The sequence below is a fragment of the Bos indicus genome, chromosome 19 (assembly GCF_029378745.1).
Source record: "Bos indicus isolate NIAB-ARS_2022 breed Sahiwal x Tharparkar chromosome 19, NIAB-ARS_B.indTharparkar_mat_pri_1.0, whole genome shotgun sequence".
NCBI classification, from domain to species: domain Eukaryota; kingdom Metazoa; phylum Chordata; class Mammalia; order Artiodactyla; family Bovidae; genus Bos; species Bos indicus.
The window spans coordinates 33,096,660-33,112,052 of NC_091778.1; the positions used below are offsets into that span (position 1 = coordinate 33,096,660).

At 42.3% G+C, this 15,393-nt stretch overlaps 1 long non-coding RNA gene across 1 annotated transcript in view; it reads right to left on the reverse strand.

The window, feature by feature from the left end:
- Positions 1 to 546: 546 nt before the first annotated feature.
- Positions 547 to 15,393, reverse strand: part of LOC139177549 (uncharacterized) — a 47,218-nt gene continuing 32,371 nt past the window's right edge. The window contains exons 2-5 of the long non-coding RNA XR_011561998.1: positions 13,335 to 13,414; positions 10,257 to 10,387; positions 9,169 to 9,257; positions 547 to 1,000 (exon numbers count right to left, since the gene is read on the reverse strand). This is a non-coding gene — a long non-coding RNA (uncharacterized lncRNA). The remainder of the gene's footprint in view (positions 1,001 to 9,168; positions 9,258 to 10,256; positions 10,388 to 13,334; positions 13,415 to 15,393) is intronic.

Consider the following 15,393-nt stretch of genomic DNA (forward strand, 5'->3'; position numbering starts at 1 on the left):
GTAATAAAAGTCTCCAACTTCTTTAAGATTATTTCTAGCTTTTAAAGTTTGCCTCTTGTATGTGGATAAATAATTGCTTGTTATTTGTTTTGTTTTTAATCCTCAAGTGCTCTTCCTGGTAACCTTTAGAATCTTAAGAACAACAACAACAACAACCCTTTAAATAGTTAAAATGATAACTAAAATAGCTGCATTCCCATCAGAAATAAGGTTTAGTCCACGGATAGAGTAATAAACCTCATTTAATAATGTTGCTCGTAAGTGATGAATTTTTTTATGCTCAATGCTCCAGAAAGAGATTGTCTGACTTCTAAGGGTTTTTTGGGGATCTTCTAACTTAATTAAATTCCTGGTGTCAAAACTCCATTAAAATGGCCAGGCAGAAAAGGTGTCTGGTTTGTTGCACTAGATAATTAAATTGTGTCAAGAGAATAATTGGCTCAGTGAAGTAGTGTCCATGCTTTTAATCTTCTTCCCCTGAAGAAACTAACTTTAATTGTCGTCTTTTTAAAACAGCTTGGAATTTTCAACAGAGACTTTCAGCATAGGAGGCTTTATGGTTTTAAAAACCAGAGTCAGAATGCGACCAATAATAATGAATATGAGCTGATGTTTCTTTTAAGAGAATTAAAGAAGTAATGTGAGTGCATGCTCAATTGGGTCCAACTCTTTGCGACCCCATGCACTGCAGCCCGTCAGGCTTCTCTGTCCATGGGATTCTCCAGGCAAGAATACTGGAGTGGGTTGCCATTTCCTTCTCCAGAAGATCTTCCCGACCCAGAGATGGAAACCAGGAACATCAATAGAAATGGAGACAAAGAAAAGGAGATGGAGGTTGAAAGAAGAAACTTGACTGAAATTGAGAGAGGAGAAAACAGTTTCCTACACTTAGAAACAAATTTATTCATGGTATATTGGGATCTCGTGCTTCAGAAACTCTGTTACACTATTGTTGTTAAGTTGAATCTAGGATCTCTCCCCTTTGATAGGTGTTCTTTCCCTGGAATAATAAATATAGCAATAATAAGAACAACAAAACAACAATGAATATAATTCTTAAAGTGCTTATCATATATCAGACCTTGTGCCAAGTGCCTTACCTCAGTTGTTTAATACAATAATCCCTTAAAGCAAGTCTTTTCTCCATATTTTACAGAAAGTGAGAATTTACGAAAAGAAGAAACTAACATTGCCAAAGCCATAGACCCGTATAGTGGCAGAATTAGAACCCATGCCTACATTTTCCTGACAGAATCCACAGCTGGTCAGCCAGAAGCCCAGGTGGTAATCTGGGCTTGAGGCTGGTATCTGAACTGGGGGCACAGAGCAGGCTTGTCCAGCTGAACCCTTAGCTTGTGGGATCTGGTTCTACCTCTGGTTAGATAGTGTCAGAACGGAGCTGAATTGTAGGAAACACAGTTGGTGTCTGGAGAATCACTTACTGATGTGAGAGACCCACCACACACACACACACACACACACACACACACACACATTGAAACTGGGTCCAGAATCCCAAAAGAGAAGACTTCCCTGACTCACAGGAAGAGTTAGTTGCTGCCTCGTGTGAATTCTCGTGGCATCGTTCTGTAATAGCTGCATGTTGTTGGAATTGTAGATCACAAACTCCATAAATTAGAGGCCAAGAGTTTTCATCATTATGACCTCATGACTTATTGCAGTCTCTGGCATACTCAGTACATAAATACTCCATAAATACATGCTCATTGTTTACATGAGTGATTCAAGGAGCGCTTTATTATGTGTGTGTGTGTGTGTGTGTGTGTGTGTGTGTGTTAGTTGCTCAGTCGTGTCCAACTCTTTGTTACTCCATGGACTGTAGCTCGCCAGGCTCCTCTGTCCATGGAATTTTCCAGGCAAGAATATTGGAGTGGGTTGCCATGATCTTCTTCAGGGGATCTTCCCAACCCAGGAATCAAACCCGGATTTCCTGCATTGCAGGCAGATTCTTTACCATCCGAGCCACCAGGGAAGCCCCTTTATTAAAAGACAGGCATTGACTTTGTGGGCTTCCCAAGTGGTACTAGTGGTAATCTGCCAATGCAGGAGACATAAGAGAAACTTTCAATTCCTGGGTCGGGAAGATCCCCTGGAGGAGGGCATGGTAACTCACTCCTGTATTCTTGCCTGGAGAATCCCATGGACAGAGGAGCCTGGTGGGCTAAAGTTCATGGGGTCTCAAAGAGTCAAACACGACTGAGCGACTGAGCATGCATGCACATTGACCTTGTAGAAAGGTGCTTTTTACTGGCGTTATTTTTTAATTTTATTTTCTCCAATTTGCTCATCTCTGTTAGGACAGCTGATACCCGCCCAGACTCATCCTTTCTAGAAACAATCTACTTGGCATGGTCGTTAATACTCTGCGGTGTTTGGCAACAGCAGGCACAGAGCTGAAGGTGGTCTCAGCAAGGACTCGATGAGGCTGACACAAATCCACCTGACTCCTTTCCCTCTCCACCCTGTGCCAGGAGCAGCAGCCACACAACCTCTACTTCAGAGTCTTTGAGACAAGACACCATGAGACAGCTGGAGTCTGTAGCTTCCTCACAGAATCCCTGGACTGGCGATGACCCAAAACAACCCGAATCCCATAGGCTCCAGCTGCAATGATCTGCGACGGGACTGTAATTCACCGAATAGCTTTCCGTTAGTTCTGGCTTCCATTTATCTTTCTTTCTTGGCAGGTGGGGCAAGGGTGAGAGGAAAATGGGACAGGTGGAGAGTGGAATTTGATTGAATTACCTGCCAGGAGTTCAGAAGCCCACACAAAAGAAACTCTCAACTCAAGTTGGCATCTCTTTAGGAGCCGTTTCTGGAAGGCTGCTGACAGAGAAGCTAGTTCTCCGGAAAGCATTAGGCTGCTCTCAGATATTCAAAGAGTTTCTTACCGAAGGTGTAAAGAGCCTGCTGAGCTCAACGGGCAGATAGACTTTCCCCAGCTCACCCTCTGCCTGTTGGCATCATTTACACCCTTGCTTCCCATGTCACTGAGCCACTGTGCCACTGTTCTCAGTCCTCAGATGGTTTGGATTCACAGTCCCCATGCAATATTTATTCCTCTCCTTTCTTTAACATTGAACTTCTTATCTCAGCCACTGGGGATTTGTTACCATTCCCTCTGTTTCATGTGATATTTACGAGCATACCTTCTACATCATTTAGTGGCTGAGGCCATTCTCTACTGTGTGAAACATACAGATATCACTCACAAAAGAGTATTTCACAGTTATTTCCAGACGGGTCAGTCTATTTCTTCCACCTTCTGGATTCTTGAAGTATTTATTAGTTCTAACATGCACCTGACATTTATTCATTCAACTGTCCTTCCACCGTCCATTCATTTTGCAGATCTTTACTGAGCAAGTGCACCAGGCTTGGCACAGTAATTACACTCCATGTTTCAATCATAATATCGTCCTTTGTGGTAACAGGCAGCACTTACACATCTCAGACTTCCTGCTATAGTGGTTTTTTTTAATTAATATTTTAATAAACTTTTAATTAATTTATTTATTTTGGGTTGCACTGGGTCTTTGTTGCCGCCTGTGGGCTTTCTCTAGTTCTGGTGAGCGGCGGCTACTCTTCTTGCAGTGTGGAGGCTTCTACAGTGGCGTCTGTTGTTGCAGAGCACAGGCTCTAGAGCATGGACTCAGCAGCTGCAGGGCCTGGGCTCAGTTGCCCCTTGGTATCTTTGGGATCTTTCCCAACCAGGGATGGAACCTGTGTCCCCTGCACTGGCAGGCACTCTTAACCTCTGGACTGCCAGGGAAATCCCATACAATGGAGTTTTTTGAGTTAATGACTGACCATCTTTGTATCACTATGTATATCTCAGTACCGGAAACAGAGTAGACACACAACAAATTTTTCTAAAAATAAATCAGCTCTGATTTCCCCTAATCTTTTCACACTCAGGATAAAGACGGAATCAGAGTAGCAGTGACTAATGCAAATAACTGCCCTGTTTCTTGGCCCTGCCTTCAGAATCAGACCTTCAGGCTTCTAGAATGTAGTGCCCTCCATGTTTGTCTGATGTCTCACGGGATCTCAAAGAGAAGCTCTGTTCCCACAGCTCTGACGGGTCATGGAGCTCCCACCAGAATACTGCTCATAGGATACCGTCATCACCTGACATCTCTTGGCCCTCTTCCTACATTCTCACCAGGCTCCAGAGACCCTCCCTGCATCCCCATGCTCACCAAGTGACAATGCTACCCAACAATCAAGTCTTTAAAAAAATCAAGCAAGAAGGAACTTCTCTGGTAGTCCAGTGGCTAAGACTCCATGCCCCCAGTGCAGAAGGCCCAGGTTTGACCCCTGGTCAGGGAGTTAGATCCCACATACTGCCACTAAGAGTTCACATGCTGCAAGTGAAGATCTTGTATACCGCAGCTAAGACCTGGTGCAGTCAAATAAATAAATGCTTTTTAAAAGAATCAAGCTAGAAATAAATTACTTGAATCATCCCATCAAGTGATAAACCAAACTAGGTTTGTGAAGGATGGTGGACAGGAGGGAGGTGGTAAGGGCAGAGGACACTCTGAAATCAAAAAGAATTAGGTAACAGTGTATCTTGTGAGGTGAACATGATAACCACTGCATCTACAAGAATATCCACTAGATAACCGAGTATGTTGAACCCAAGGACATGGGTTGTGAGGTTTCCCTGACACTCAGAGGGAATGAACTTTCAAAAAGGCTAAATAATGATGAGTGTTTGCGGAACCACGAAATTTCATATCCTGGTTTAAACTCTCTGACTTGTATACAAACTCAGCCCATTGCTATGACAACTCCAACTATTGCCATAGTTTTTCCTTAGTGGGTGTGTCTTAATAGTCTGGAAAGTTAGAAGGAAGGGATAAATCAGTTCCACAATATGCATTTGATTAATTTAGGAATAATCTGTGCATATGTGATACTTAAAGTATGTCTAAGAGAGATTGACATATTTATTAATCTGACAAATAGTCTTGTGATACCAATTTAAATTCCAAAGCTGAGTAATGTATTTTAGACATGTAATATTTGGTTGAAAGATTATAAAAAATTTTTACTATATTTGCATACAAAACTAGAAGGTTTCAGAAAAGATTTTCTGTAGTTATGTTTAATTTATTGGATTTACTGTATTAGGGAAGTTTTGCTTATTAGAGGCATATATTAAATTAGAAAGTCGAATATATTTAATTTATAAGTGCAGTTTAAAATACTTAATGAAATTTAACAAACTACATTCATCATATGCTAATCAAAGGCATATTTCAAGATGCTTGTTAAAATGTACTAGATTTTATGAAAGGGATAATAATATTTATAAGTTGAGCACTGAAATGCTCAAGGAAAAAAATTGATATTTAAATCTGTTATTATAATTTGGTTTTTTATTCAAAAAATTGTATTGGGTGTCCTCAGTAAATAAGTGCTGGGAACAGGGCAGTGCTTGAACTCAAGGAACATATATTCTATTAGGGTGGCAAACAAAAATAAATGGTGAAATACATACCTTGGCAGGAGACGAGAAGTTCAGTGGAGAAAAATGAACCAGGGCAAGGGGACAGAACCTGCTGAGTGGCTAATTTGGGGTGAGGGAGGGGCTTGCTCTTTTTCTATAAATGGGTTTAAGATAACCTCATTGATTGGGTGGCATTTGAGGAAAGAATTCTAGGAAGAGAGGAAAAGAATCTTGCCGATCCCCAAGAGAAAAGCTTTTCCAGGCAAAACATCCCACAGTGTGGTACTGTGGGTGCCCCAGGCTGGGAGTCCCTCAGAAGGGGGCTGTTGGAAGAGACAGTCACACTGATTGCAGCTGGTCTTCCCATATCCTCAAATGCCACATCTGCTGATTCAACCAACTGTAGCTGGATACTATGTTTATGGTCTGCAGTTGGTTGAATCAGTGAATTCAGAACTCAAGGCTTCACTAAAGGACTCGAGCATCTGTGGACTTTGGTTTCTGTGGCGGTCCTGTAGCCAGTACCCCACAGATACCAAGGGATGACTATGCGTACATCCTTAGGTCATATGCTCGTTCAGCACCACCAGAAGGGGACAGAACCAAAATACGATCCCATCCACCACCTTCTAGTTACTAGTCTTGGCTGGCTTTCCCAGATACTTAAGACCTTGGTGCGTTTCAACCTCTTTCAATAACTTTTCCTGAAAAACCTGACTCTTATTTCTATCCTCTGCTTTTTTAAAGCAGGTTCTAATTTATCTTTATTATTCCTACATGTGTAAACTCAGCCTCCCAAATGAGTCATAAGCAACTTGCAAAAGGATTAGCTCTTAAGATACTAAAACATAGAGGACTGGGTAGCATTAGCAGGAGGATGTTGGTTGATGTTACTGAAGGGGGAAATTGGGCCAGAGACTTGGTATTTGCTTTATTCTAAGACAATCAGGAAAATCTATTTATTGTTTATCCAGTGAATACTAATACTTGCTATGCATTACTTGGGGCTTGGAAAATTGGTTTATCAACAGCTGCGTTAAAGGCCAGGTCATTTTGTTATGTAAATAACTCCAAACAGAGCCTTCCTTCAGGAATGTTACTTTCAGTGCTCAGTTGCTCTCAGTTGTGTCCGACACTTTGCAAGCCCATGGACTGTAGCCTGCCAGGCTCCTCTGTCCATGGGATTTCCCAGGCAAGAATACCGGGCTGAGTTGCCATTTCCTCCACCAGGGGATCTTCCTAACCCAAGGATCGAAACTGCATCTCCTGTGTGTCCTGTATCACAGGCAGATTCTTTACAGCTGAGCCACCTGGGAAGCCCTCCTGTTGCTTACAAAACATTCACTGAAACCTTTAAGACCTCAACACATTCAGGGTTCTCTTTCTGATCATTGGCTACAATCACTGGCACTGCTGGGAGTGTTCCTTAAGTGTATCTCTCTCTTTTGGCGTCAGCCACGTGAGGACACATCTAACAGCTATTTGCTGCCAGAGAACACGGTTTCCTGGACCAGAGAGCAGCAACAACAATTTTTAGTATACTGCCCATGATTAATTTAACGGCCTGAGCAATACCTTAGAACTTGTGATTTTGGCAGGCTGCGTCCCCACCTTTGGGTCTCAGACACCCTAAACCCTTATCAGTTACAGAGTTTGCTCAAACTGCTCTGACTCTACTTTTTTTTTTTCTGTTTACTCAGAGCTTTCAGAGAATGAAACAAATTGTTTTCTAAAGAGGAGACTAGGAGAGACAGGAAAGTGAACGAGATGTGCAGCCATATTAGAAAGTGAAATGAACATCAGAGCTCTAGCTGCCATCTCGGTTTGCTGCCAGGACCCCAAATCCCTTAACAGCAGTGGGAGTGTGTTCAGAAAGACTCACCTCTGGTGCGTGCCACCAACAAGGACGGTTACAGCTGATTCCACCCCCATTAAGTTATATCCCGGCAGCATTCCACGATTATTAACTCAAAGTGCTAAAGGTCGTTTCTCAAGTCTGAGTCTGAAGTTACAGGAGAAAATGTGGCTTCTCTGGGGGTGACGAAGTGGAACTGAATGATATCAAGTTGACTGTTACTTGCCTAGTGGGTATTTGCCGAGTCAACTGAAATCAGGAAATGTCTTCTAGATGGAAAAGAGGGCAAAAAGGAGCCACTCTCTAATCCCCCTGGTTTTGACTTTGTACAGTTTTATCTGTGTCTAAACTTGAATTACAAGAGCAAGTATTGCTCATCGTTACTATATTTTGTTTTCAATTCTATTCCCTTATAGGTTATTAAAGACTATTAAGTAGAGTTACCTGTGCTATTCAGTAGGTCCTTGTTATTTATCTATTTAATATATAGCTAAGAGTCGGACACGACTGAGCGACTTCCCTTTCACTTTTCACTTTCACGCACGCAGTGGAGCAGGAAATGGCAACCCACTCCAGTGTTCTTGCCTGGAGAATCCCAGGGACAGGGGAGCCTGGTGGGCTTCCGTCTATGGGGTCGCACAGAGTCGGACACAAGTGAAGCGACTTAGCAGCAGCAGCAGCAGTATGTATATGTTGATGTCAAACTCTTAGCCTCATAATCTATTATTTTTTTTCCTCAAGGGGTTTGGATGTAACCTTCTAGAGCTGAATTCAGTTCAAGATTAAGACATTGAGGAAGATACTCAAAGGGAAATAGAAATCACAGAGTTTACAAAGTGTCATCATACTTTCTGGGAAAAAGAACGGCTCAAATAAGACACCGTGACTGGAGACCTAGAGAGTGGACTTCTGGCTACAGGGTTGGGAAGAAAGGAAGGGTACAGGGAAGAGATAGAGAGTTTGGGATGGACATGTACACAAGGTTATATTCAAAATGGATAACCTACAAAGACCTATTGTGTAGCACAAGAATTCTGCTCAGTATTATGTAACATCCTAAATGGGAAAAGAATTTGAAAAAGAAGAGATACATGTGAATTACTTTGCTGCACATCTGAAAGTAACACAACATTTTAAATCAACTCTACTCCAACATAAAATAAAAAGTTAAAAAAAAGAGATACTGTGACTTGAACACTGACACCATTGCAAATTTTGGAAGAAAGAAACATCTCTAACATTTCTCCCTTCAAAATATAGTATCAATGTTGCCAGAGTTACTTGATGGAAGATTTCTCAGAAACTATTCTAGGTTCCCAGGTTTTGGATGGTAAACATCGACAAGAATCCACCTGGCGTCCTGAGTCCTGAGGCGTTGACAATTTTTTTTTCCTTTCACATGTTCTCCCTCTATATTCTTTTTCCAATATATCGTTAAAACTCTGCAGGAACCATGTACTGAGTTTTGGAAACATATTTTTATTATGAGTAGTTGCTAGAGGGCAAGGAGAATTCTTGTTTATTTCCCAGCATATTGTGGGTGGTCCAGATTCTGGGATACCTCACAAACTCTACCAGCCCTCGAACACTGTAAAGGTGTTGCTGTTGCTGCTGCTGCTAAGTCACTTCAGTTGTGTCCGACTCTGTGCGACCCCATAGACGGCAGCCCACCAGGCTCCGCCGTGCCTGGGATTCTCCAGGCAAGAACACTGGAGTGGGTTGCCATTTCCTTCTCCAATGCATGAAAGTGAAAAGTGAAAGTGAAGTCACTCAGTCACTGTAAAGGTGTAGAAGATATCAAAGGGTTTGGGTTATTTTGCTTTAGATTACGTACTTTTTTTACTCAAGTAGGTGGAAGATGGGAAGTTCTGCAACTTGAAAAGGAATGTTGACGTCACCCAGACATTTCTAAAAGACAGCATCCTGAGAATGAGCAGAATATGAAATATCAGAGGATGAACACCTTCATTTATTTCTATGATATTTAACTTGAAAATCTTAATTTCTCCTTAGAGAATGAATAACTGGAAGGTGGTCATACTCAAAGTGGGTTTTCCCCGCCTCCCATTAAACTGTTTGTATACATTTGATGGACTTTGGTATCCATTTCATAACTTTCTCAGATGATGCAGGTAAACTGTAATTGGACAATGTGCCCAAAAATAATGGGTTCATTGAGCATGAAATAATTACCTTTGTTACCTGCTACTTGTTCTCATTTGGTATCATGAGGTTTCACCTTCAGGGTTCACTCACTTTTTTAAAAACTTTTTTATTTTGTTTTGGAGTATAGCTGATTAACAATGCTGTGATAGTTTCAGGTGAGCAGCCAAAGGACTCAGTCATACATTTACATGTATCCATTCTCCCCCACACTCCCCTCCCATCCAGGCTGCCATGTAACATTCAGCAGAGTTCCCTGTGCTACAGAGTAGGTCCTTGTTGGTTATCCAGTTTAAATATAGCAACGTGGACATGTCCATCCCAGACCCCTCAACTATCCCTTCCCCTTTACCAGTCGTTTGGTTCGTTCTCTGACGGTTCACTTACTTTTTATCCATACGCTGTGTTTTCCCTACCATACTCTTTAAGGAAGGAGCATTATTTTGTTTTGTTCTGTTTTTTGTAGCCCTAACAATGAACACAGTGCTGCCCACTAAACAGTGAATCGAACTGACCCAACTGACCCAAGGTGAGAGGGGGCAGCTGGAGCGCTCAGTGCCAGGCCTGGCTCAGGGGGACCCATCCCCTTGGCGGGTCAGACGTGTGTGCTGTGGATGACCGTCAGGGACAGCGGTGACAGACACAGCTGGGAAAATAGGATTCAGCTGCAAAAACAGCTGAGGGACCAGGCAGCAAGACACAGACGCACTGTTTGCTTGTGGCGGAACGGTATTCCCGGCCCCTGACAGGGAACGTTACCTCACTCTATACGCCTTCTCTTTTCCATCATTTATTACACTGGAGTCATGGATTTTGCACTTTCCTGATCTTCCCTGCCATGTTTCAGCCACTCAAACGCCTGGGTGAGGTCCTAGCGTCCGGCTCTGTCCCTGGACAAACACAGGCCTGGGGTAAGGGTGGGAGGGATTCTGGCAGAATTTTACTTAAATATGTGCAGAGAGCTTTATAATATTTTTCTTGGCCCTGATGCTCAGTAGTTACCTTTAAATTTACTTCGTGTGAAACCAGAGAAACCTCACCCTGAATAACCGTTTCAGGTGGAGTTCAGGCTCACAAACTTTGGATTACCTGGCCGGCTTGCCTGTTGCCCCCCGCCAAAACTATTGGTCACATTCTACCTGTACTTCTGAGTCCTTGAATTGTCTCCCCCACTCCCCCTGTTAAGCATGTTATTATTTGTTTTTTTTAGTAGTTAAGTCGTGTCCGACTCTTTACGATCCCATGGATGGCAGCATGCCAGGCTTCGCTGACCTTCACTGTCTCCCACACTTGGCTCAAATTCATGTCCATTGAGTCAGTGATGCCATCCAAACATCTCATCCTCTGTTGCCCCCTTCTCCTCCTGCCCTCAGTCTTTGCCAGTATTAGGGTCTTTCCCAATGAGTCAGCTCTTGGAATCAGGTGGCCAAAGTACTGGAGCTTAAGCTTCAGCATCAGTCCCTCCAATGAGCATTCAGGGTTTATTTCCTTTAGGATGGACTGGTTTGATCTCCTTGCTCCCCAAGGGACTCTAAAAGTCTTCTCCGGCATGTTAAGCATTTATGTAATAAATCTGCAAGGAGATCCAACCAGTCCATCCTAAAGGAGATCAGTCCTGGGTGTTCATTGGAAAGACTGATGTTAAAGCTGAAACTCCAATACTTTGGCCACCTAATGTGAGGAGCTGACTCATTTGAAAAGACCCTGATGCTGGGAAAGATTGAGTGCAGGAGGAGAAGGGGATGACAGAGGATGAGATGGTTGGATGGCATCACCGACTCCATGCATGTGAGTTTGGGTAGGCTTCAGGAGTTGGTGATGTACAGGGAGGCCTGGTGTGCTGCAGTTCATGGGGTCACAGAGTCGGATATAACTGAGTGACTGACCTGAACTGAACTGAATAAATATGCTATACACACACACATCATGTATGTAAGGTGATGCTCCATTTTCCCGATCAAATCATGGAAGAAAATAAAATATCAGTCAATTAAAATGTTAGTGGTATAGAGGACTTCCCTTGCAGTCTAGTGGTTAAGACTCTGCCTTCCAATACAGGGGGTGTGGGTTCCATCCCTGGTTGGGGAACTATGTATGATCCCCTATGCCTCCCAGCCAAACAACCAAAACATAAAATAGAAGCAATATTGTAACAAATCCAATGAAGACTTTTTAAATTGTCCACATAAAAAAAAAAGGAATGTTAGTGATGTAGATGAAGAAATAAAGCCTCTATGCTCAATAATTAATTAACAAGGGACATATGGGTATTTAAAGATATGTACTCTATAAGATAATCCCTTAACTTAGAAATATTACTTTCACATTCACATATGATGAAGGATGCTGCTCAGACTTTTCCCACGCAGCTTTAAACTTAGCATCTTCCTCTTCATTAAACCACTTTCCTTGAGTCATCAAACATAGTTTCCCAAACCAGCATCCCTGCTTCCTTTCTCAGATCAACTACTCATTGAAGCTCATTGTAATGATGACCCTGAAATTCATGTTCCAGGCCACAAGTTCCACTTTCATAACCTAAGCACAGTTTGGGGGATTTTTTTTTCCCATTCATCCCTTAGGGGTTTATGTGTGATTTCTGCCACATACACACTTATTCTTTGACTTTCTAAAAGTAATATTTAAATAGTTTGATTTTTTAAAAAATCTGATACCCTTACAATTCTGAATGTCTTTAAATTTCTTTGCCTTCATTTTTTAAAATAGATTATGTCAGGTACCCACTACAAAGATCCAAAATCAGCATTGATTGAAGCTGCTTCAGGTGACTGTGTCTTTTCTAAACAGGATGCTGTTCAAATTAAAGTAACTGGGAAAGCAGACACAATATTAGAGAATTTATCAGGATTTAAAAATATCATGAAACCAGGACTTGCCAGATGGTCCAGTAGCTGAGACTCTGTGTTTCCAAAGCAGGGGCCTGGGTTGGATCCCTGATCAGGGAACTAGATCATGCATGCTGAAACTTAAGACCCAGCACAGCCAAATAAATAAAAATAAATATTTTTTAAAAAACTCATGACACTGTTTCTTCTAACTTATCATTTTTTGGGGAAGAGATAGAAAATTTATGCTTTATATACATATATATGTATGTAGATTTTGTTCCTTATATAAAACCTGAGTTTTAGCTATCACAAGGGAATTAACTCCTTTAGTCAGGGCTCCTGGCTTCAAAGGCAGAAAGACAAACATAGAGAAAGACCTGTGCTGTGTTTAGTTGCTCAGTCATGTCTGACTCTTTATGACCCCATGGACTATATAGCCCGCCAGGCTCCTGTGTCTATGAGATTCTCCAGGCAAGAATACTGGAGTGGGTCGCCCTGCCCTCCTCCAGGGGATCTTCCCAATCCAGGGGTGGAACCCAGGTGTCTTGCGTTGCAGGCAGACTCTTTACCATGTGAGCCATCGGGAAAGCCCAGAGAAAAACTTAGTGGGTCATGTAAAGAGGGGATGGAGGTAAAAGTGAGTCTGGGACTGAGTGAATCTAATAACTAGAAGAATGTGGTATTCACTCCTGAGTCCTTCTTGTTGTGTAGTTGCTCAGTTGTGTCTGACTCTTGCCACCCAATGGACTGTAGCCCCCCAGGCTCCTCTGTCCATGAGATTCTCCAGGCAAGAATACTGGAGTGGGTTGCCATTTCCTTCTCCAGGGGATCTTCCTGACCCAGGGATTGAACCCATGTCTCCTGCTTGCCAGGCAGATTCTTTACCACTGAGCCACCAAGGAAGCCTTTGAGTCTTCTTACTCTTGAGTAACCTATTTGTTCACCCTTCTTTCTCATTTCTACTTGTCTATGTGTTGGGGTCACTTACCTCTTCCTCCGTGAAGTTCTTGTCACATGGAAAACACACGGACCGGGGAGCTGCAACCTGGAACCATCCTGAGTCAACAACTGCAGACAAAGGAGAAATAAGACAGTTTCTCCCCGTTCTGCATGTGAAAAGTCCCAAGAGAAGGATCAGAGGTTCTGTGGCCATTGTTGGGATTCTTGATAATGTCTGACTAGTGAGTTGTTCTAATTGACCTGCTCTAGATGGTGTTTCTCCCTGAGATCATGGCCATGTGCCCACCAACTCCTCCAGAGGTGACAGGGGTGGTTGCTGTTGCTTAGTCACTTAGCTGTATGTGTCTGACTCTTTGCAACCGCAAGGACTGCAGCACGCCAGGCTTCCCTGTCCTTCACTATCTCCTGCACTTTGCTCAAATTCATATCCTTGGAGTTAGTGATGCTATCCAACCAATCATCTCATCCTCTGTCATAAAGGAAGAGATGGGATACTTGATGGAAGAGCGGGAAGGGAATTTGAGCTTACCAAAACCACAGAAATTCATTGCAGACCTTTTATATTATTTAAATGTTAGCTGATTTGAAGAAGATTTCCTTTAAATGGAATATTCAGAAATTGCTTTATTTTTTACTAACTGATAAATGACGATGCACATTTCTTGCTGTAAGTTTGCATTATCACCTGTGTTGATTACATGTCCAAACTATTGTTGAGAACCAATTTAGAAATATGATTAATCACATTGTATGTCTGTTTCTGAGCCTGCATAGTAGGAAAGATCAGGATGAATTCATTTGCTTTGCTCCTGTTTAACCATTTTCCTTTCATCATGTGGGATTTTTGTTTACCTTTTCTACTGCCTATTATTCTTTGGACTTCCCTGGTAGTTAAGATGGTAAAGAATCCGCCTGCAATGCGAGAGACTGGGGTTCAATCCCTGGGTCAGGAAGATTCCCTGGAGGAGGGAATGGCAACCCACTCCAGTACTCTCGCCTGGAGAATTCCATGGACAGAGGAGCCTGGAGGGCTATAGTCCATGGGGTCGCAAAGAGTCGGACACAACTGAGTGACTAGCATTTATTATTCCTTAGGACCTGTAAGAGAAGTAAGACCTACACCATCTTAGAATTCAGAGGAGGAACTGAGTCCTCATCAATATTTTACCAAACCTGTAATCAAATCTTTGGGTCTTCCTTAAGCTTTGAACAGCTATGTTGCACAGTGAAACACAATTCTGTCCCCCTGCCCTTTGAGAAAGCCTTCTAACGGTCTCCTCTATCCACCTAAACTGCTTTTCCCAGCTGCAGGGGATTAAATAAGTTATGAGATTTTCCTAGTAGTAAACTTTCTGAACAAATAGAATAGCTTTTCATTGTGGTGTTTGGGAATTTTTCAACGCTTTCATTTTTTTTTTTTTTTTAGTTCTTTTCCATTAGGTTTTAATTTGCAAAGTTTTATAAGCAGAATTAACCAGGAGAATCAAGTTTTGATTTACAAAAAGTTTCCAATTAGGAAGACTTAATTAAACAACTTGGCTCTGGTTTCCCAACTTCCCTTTCCATTTTGTATACATGGGGACTGCAGAGGGCTCAAAAAATTGGGAGATTTCACACTTTGACATATGTCATGGCGTGAATGGGGTGGCGTGGGTGTAGCATGAACTTCTATGAGGTCCAGATTCCTTTATGATCTGGTCCAATGGGACTTAGGTGAGCAACTCCACTGTATCTGAAAGTTACAAAAGAAAATGATCTTTGCTATAAGTGAAAGGTCTGAAGGAAAACATTGTTTACAGAAGTCTTCAGAGAAAAGAACTTTAGGAGTTTGGAGCTACTTTGAAAATTTTAGAGTTGGGGGTGGGGTAAAGTAGTTCGGGATTAACGTATATACTCTGGGTGTGTATTCAGGCCCTCAGTTGTGTTTGACTCTTTTGTGACTCCATGGATTATAGCCCACCAGGTTTCTCTGTCCATGGGATTTCCCAGACAAGAATACTGGAGTGGGTAGCCATGCCCTTCAGGGGATCTTTCAAACCCAGGTTTCCTTCATTGCTGGCTCTTCTTTACTGTCTGAGCCACCAGAG